Here is a 6,896-nt window from a genome sequence, read left to right as displayed (position 1 = left end):
TCAGTTATTAATTTTTTAATCAGGACGTGAGACTGCTGATCACGCGCTTTTCAACTTCCTGTATGGTAAACTTTCAAAATAAAGTATGCTCTGGTCAAACAAGGAGTCGTAAGCTGTGTTCAATCAGACTCTGTTGCTCAGAGGCAGTGTGGCAGAAGTATTCAGCCTGAACCAGCAACCTTTGATTCAACTCTCAGGTGTTCGTAACATGTCATATTTAGATTTTCAGCTCAACAGTAACACATTTAATATCACGGTTGTCAATTTAGTGTAACACAAATTTTTTTTTTAGAAATGAAACACATACAGAATGATACTGAAGATTTATACACTTATGCATATTTTCCAACTCCAAGCTGTATAAACTTGAATGCCTACTGGATTTAAGCATACAGTGGGTACAATAAGTATTGAACACGTCACCATTTTTCTCAGTAAATATATTTCTAAAGGTGCTATTGACATGAAATGTTCACCAGATGTCGGTAACAACCCAAGTAATCCATACATACAAAGATTACCAAACAAATAAGTTCAGAAATTAGGTGATGTGTAATAAAATGGAATGACACAGGGAAGAAGTATTGAACACGCTGACTGAAATGTATTTAATACTTGTTACAAAAGCCTTTGTTGGTAATGACAGCTTCAAGACGCCTCCTGTATGGAGAAACTAGTGGCATGCATTGCTCAGGTGTGATTTTGGCCCATTCTTCCACACAAACAGTCTTCAGATCTTGAAGGTTCCGTGGGCCTCTTCTATGAACTCTGATCTTTAGTTCTTTCCATAGATTTTCTATTGGATTCAGGTCAGGTGATTGGCTGGGCCATTCTAGCAGCTTTATTTTCTTTCTCTGAAACCAGTTGAGTTTCTTTGGCTGTGTGTTTGGGATCATTGTCTTGCTGAAATGTCCACCCTCGTTTCATCTTCATCATCCTGGTGGATGGCAGCAGATTTTTATCAAGAATGTCTCGGTACATTTTTCCATTCATCCTTCCTTCAATTATATGAAGTTTGCCAGTGTCGTATGCTGAAAAACAGCCCCACACCATGATGTTCCACCTCCAAACTTCACTGTTGGTATAGTGTTTTTGGGGTGATGTGCAGTGCCATTTGACCTCCAAACATGGTGTGTATTATGGCATCCAAAGAGTTCAATGTTGGTCTCATCTGACCAGACTATATTCTCCCAGTATTTCACAGGCTTGTCTAAATGTGTTCAATACTTTTTCCCTGTGTCATTCCATTTGATTACACCTAATTTCTGAACTTATTTGTTTGGTTTTCTTTGTATGGATTACTTGGTCTGTTACCGACATCTGGTGAACTTTTCTGGTCAATAGCACCTTTAGAAATATATTTACTGAGAACAATGGTGACGTGTTCAATACTTATTTTACCCGCTGTAGAAGGTGATGTGTATTTCTGTAATGAGGGAGGGTGTGGCCTAAGGAGATCAACACCCTATATCAAGGTGTGCATAATTATTAGGCAGCTTCTTTTCCTAAAAAAAGATTTAACTGACTCTGCTAAGATATTGGGGCGTTTTGTTGCAAATAGTCAACAGGGTCGCAAGAAACGTGTTGAGAAAAAAAGAAGCAAATTAACTGCCAAAGATTTGAGAAGAATCAAACGTGAAGCTTCCACAAACCCATTATCCTCCAGTGTTGTCATATTCCAGAACTGCAACCTACCTGGAGTGCCCAGAAGTACAAGGTGTTCAGTGCTCAGAGACATGGCCAAGGTAAGGAAGGCTGAAACTTGACCACCACTGAACTAGGGTTAGGGGTTAGGGGTAGGGTTAGGGGTTAGGGTTAGGATAATGGATGATAACCGATTGAGGAAGGAGATATTCTTGAATTTTTTTTTTTCTGAAGGTGGTAGAGACTTGGAAGTTGCTTCATTGAACATTAATGTTGGTACGCCGGATCGATTGGTACCATCCCCGAGTCTCTAGGACCTTCAGAAGGGGTCAAATGACCACATGTCTCAAAACCTGAGGAGATATTCTTGAATAAAAATTTTTGTGAAAGTTCTACATACTTGGTTGTAGTGTACATCTATAGTAACTAGGGCACGGGCTTTACAATGGTACCATCCCCGAGTCTCCAGGACCTTCCTGTGATATAGCTGCCTTAGACTCCCTTTGTTAATCTTTTCCAGTAATTTGCCTGTGTTTTCTCAGGAAATATTCTTGATTAACTTCCGTTCTGAAGGTCCTACAGGCTTGGAAGTTGTATCCTAGTACAGTAAGTAGAGCATGGGCTTTCCAATGGTACCATCCCCGAGTCTCCAGGACCTTCCTGTGATATAGCTGCCTTAGACTCCCTATGTTAATTTTTTCCGGTAATTTGCCCGTGTTTTCTCAGGAGATATTCTTGATTAACTTCCGTTCTGAAGGTCCTACAGTCTTGGAAGTTGTATCCTAGTACAGTAACTAGAGCACGGGCTTTCCAATGGTACCACCCCCGAGTCTCCAAGATAGGGTTAGGTTAGGGGCCTGGGTTAGGGTTGGGGTTAGGGTTAGGGGTTAGGGTTTTTTTTGATTTTGAAATTTTTCAAAGTGTTTTGTCATGGTACTAGGGTTAGGGAATAGGGATGAAAACCACGATTACACATGAGAGGATTACATATTCTTGAATAACTTTTTTTCTGAAGGTGGTAGAGACTTGGAAGTGGTCTCCGTGTCCACTAATTCGGGTTAGGGTTAGGGTTAGGGTTAGGGTTTAGGGTTAGGGTTAGGGTTAGGGGTTAGGGTTAGGGAATAGGGATGAAAACCACGATTACACATGAGAGGATTACATATTCTTGAATAACTTTTTTTCTGAAGGTGGTAGATACTTGGAAGTGGTCTCCGTGTCCACTAATTCGGCCAAGTCCGATCGAATGGTACCAACCCAGACTCTCTAGGACCTTGGGAATGGTCCGAACCCCAAAAAAATATTGGTTTTTCGTGAATAACTTTTTTCATGAAGGTCCTACCGTCTTGTAAGTGTTCTCTACTCCCACTAATGACTCCACCGCAGATCGATTGGTACCATCCGCGAGTCTCTAGGTCCTTCCTTTGATATAGCTGCCATTGACTCTCTAGGGCAGGGGTGGGCAATTATTTTTCCCAGGGGGCCAAATGAGCAACTGAAAATATTTTGGAGGGCCGGGCCAAAATGCCGAACTCAATTATGCATAATATACATTTTATTTCTATATAAAAAGCAGTAAATGGCATTGTTTTGACCGCTGGTAAGAGTGTATGTTATTATTTGGCAATTAAAAGGTGAGGTTAGCTTTCAAAAATATAATTTATTCAAATAGAATTTCCAAAATGTGAAACATTTGACTCATTTTCAGTCACATTAATAACAAAGGGCATTTTGAGTTTCATATACTATTGAAACAAGGATTTTCTTAACTGTGTAAAGAAAAGTGTCCCAGTTTTGTAGCCTTTTTGACTTTACATGCCTATATTAAACATTTAATGTTTTCAGAACATAGTCCATATTTGTTTGAAAGTTCTGCTTTCGGCACCACTTTACTCTTTTTGGCATGAGCCGACATGTTCGCATGTTTCAGGGGTGACAGGGAAGGAAGACAGGCTGTCAATCACACGCATTTCACGTGCACAGTTGACGTGCACGATTGCGTGCACTGTGAAAATAAATGGGCTTCAAAATAAAAGCAATGCGGTTTTAGTCCACCCATAAGATAATTAGAAAATATGTTTTATTTTCTAATTATCATGTAATCTTTCGCGGGCCGGTCAGAATCATCCCGCGGGCCGTACAATGCCCAGGTCTGGTCTAAGGTGTGTCTCGTTAATCAGTGGTCCACTGAGGCCTGTTTTCAGATCCTCAGTTTTCCACAAATAGTTGAGTGATAAGATAGTTTCGTTTTTCAACAAAATCCGTTTTCCAGTAGATTAAAACTCCAAGAGTTCGTTTCCACAGCGGGGCCTTGCAAGAGGTCAACTCGTGTCCAAGTTCAAATGCACAGTGAGGAGGTCGAGTGGTCTGCTTTTTCTGACGCACGTGCGTTTGTTGGCGTGAGCAAGACAGCGAGACATTAGTATTATATATATACATTACATTACATTACATTACATTACAGTCATTAAGCAGACGCTTTTATCCAAAGCGACTTACAATAAGAAAATGTAAAAAAACATATAAAAAAATCACATTTGTTAATTAGTTAGATATTTTTTGTAACATATTTGTGAGTTGAAAACGAGTCTTAAGACTTCAAGCCCTTATACATAATACTTACTTTACATTAGAAGAATAAGAGCAATAAGAGTCATCCTGAATGTGAACTTTGAGGGGCTCTTCACATAGCAGTCCTAGGGGCCTAAAGGCTCAGTGGGTATCTGAGTCAGGGAATCTGTGTAAAGTTCAATTCAATTCAATTCAATGCAGTTTATTATTATTATTGTATAGCCCAGAATCACAAATTTGTCTCAGAGGGCTTTACAATCTGTACACATGCGACATCCTCTGTCCTTCCCTCACATCGGCACAGGAAAAACTCCCCTAAAAACTCCTTTAACAGGGAGAAAAAAGGAAGAAACCTCTGGGAGAACGACAGAGGAGGGATCCTTCTCCCAGGATGGACAGAATGCAATAGATGTCATGTGTACAGAATGAGCAGCATAACAGAGATACAACACATTCAATGTATATGACATAAATGATTCATATAATAAGACTACTTATAATAACAGCAGCAATTATTATAGTAGAATTATAATTATGAAAATAGGGATAGTAATGTGATTAATAATAATAATGGAAGTAGCAGTGGGTGTCAGTCGGCTCACAGCAGGAGGCACGACTACGGTCCAGGTACCACAACGATTCATGGAAACCTGCAGAGCGAGAAAGCAAAAAGGGCTTCAGGGTGGAAGTAAAGCTAAAATGCTGAATGGTACAGGTAATAGTAATAGTAATGTGACTAGTAATAATAATGGTGGTAGCAGTCGGTGTCAGCAGGGCCGTAGCAGGATGCACGACCACGGTCCAGGTACAGCCACGATTTATAGAAGCCTGCGAAGCGAGAAAGCACAAAGACTCCAGGGTACAAGCAAGTCAATAAGCGTAATAGTACAGGCAATAATAATAGTAATGTGACTAATAATGATAGTGGTAGTAGTAGTGGGTGTCAGCAGGGCCTCAGTAGGTGGCACGATGACAGTCCAAATATAACCCCGATTCCTGGGAACCTGCGAGGCGAGAAAGCACAAGAACTCCGGGGAAGAAGCAAAATCAGTAATGTGCATAAATAGGAGATTAATACATAAAGAAGGAGGGAGAGAAGAGGAGAGAGGAGCTCAGCGTATCCTAGGTAGTCCCCGGCTGTCTAGGCATATAGCAGCATATCTAGGGGCTGGGCCAAGGAACCTGAACCAGCCCTAACTATAAACCTGAACCAGCCCTAACTATAAGCGCTATCAAAAAGGAAGGTCTTAAGCCTGCTCTTGAAAGTGGTGAGTGTGTCTGCCCCCCGGACTGAAACTGGAACCTGGTTCCACAGAAGAGGAGCCTGATAACTGAAGGCTCTGGCTCCCATCCTACTTTTATATACTCTAGGAACCACAAGTAACCCTGCATTGATGGAGCGCAGCTCTCTAGTTGGGTAATATGGAACTATAAGTTCCTTAAGATAAGACGGTGCCTGGCCAGTTAGAGCTTTGTAGGTAAGTAAAATAATTTTAAATTCTATTCTTGATTTAACAGGGAGCCAGTGCAGAGAAGCTAATACTGGAGTAATATGATCTCTTTTCTTAGTTTTTGTTAGAACACATGCTGCAGCATTCTGGATAAACTGTAAAGATCTGAGAGACCTATTAGAGCAGCCTGATAATAAGGAGTTACAGTAATCTAGTCTAGAGGTAACAAATGCATGAACTAGTTTTTCTGCATCGCTTTGAGACAGGATTTGCCTGATTTTCGCAATGTTACGTAAATGAAAAAAGGCTGTCCTTGAGATGTTTTATATAAGTGTAGCCCTGCCTAAATAATTCATTTAGACATCAGGATGTTAATAGTTTTTACACAAGTTAAGAATGTATAAGTATTGGTAAAAATAGATCCATATGAATAAAACAGTTAAAATAAGAGAATCATAATCTTTACAGTTCAAAGGTTAGAGTTCATGCAAATGAGCATAGTTTGGTTAATATGTACATGATCCCGCATGTGTTCAGCCCAACACCCTGTTAGCAACATCATATGTCAATCTTTGTATTTCATTGTTTAATTGGATGTTCTGAATCTAACAGCGAATCCAATCCCGTTCTCCAGTAGAGGGGCGGGGCTTAGGGACGGGTTAGGGGCGGGGCTTAGGGACGTGATTATCACCGTCCAGTGAAGAGTGCAAGAGAGCAAAGTGTTCATAACTTACTGGTTGACGACCAGTTATCCTATGGTTTGGACTTTTGTGATCTACAAGAGGTAAATACGATGTTTGTGAATTGTTTTCTGTCCTGTGACTAAATGTTATAGTGTAAAACAAGCTGTGAGGCTAATCGCGAGTAGCATTAGCATTAGCATTAGCATAACTGCCGTTAGCTTTGCGTTCATACTGTTAGCTGTGCATTTGAAACCTGTGGTGAAGACAAGATGTTGCTAGATCGTCATGAAGTAGCAGATGGACTTGTTGCTTAGCTGATTTATCTGTTTCAGCAGACGGACATTAAGACTGTAAGAGAGAAGAGGGGGAAGTCTCCTTAGGACCACTATGGAGAAGTGTTTCCCGCTTGTGCTGCTGTAGACTGTTGTTGCTGTAGACTGTTGCTGCTGTAGACTGTTGTTGCTGTAGACTGTTGTTGCTGTAGACTGTTGCTGTGCTGTGCTGAGACTGGTGTTGCTGTAGACTGTTGCTGCTGTAGACTGGTGTTGCT

The sequence above is a fragment of the Anoplopoma fimbria genome, chromosome 13 (genome assembly GCF_027596085.1).
Source record: "Anoplopoma fimbria isolate UVic2021 breed Golden Eagle Sablefish chromosome 13, Afim_UVic_2022, whole genome shotgun sequence".
In the NCBI taxonomy this organism is placed as follows: domain Eukaryota; kingdom Metazoa; phylum Chordata; class Actinopteri; order Perciformes; family Anoplopomatidae; genus Anoplopoma; species Anoplopoma fimbria.
The sequence above is the reverse complement of the archived record's forward strand: the minus strand, read 5'-3'. Positions refer to the sequence as shown.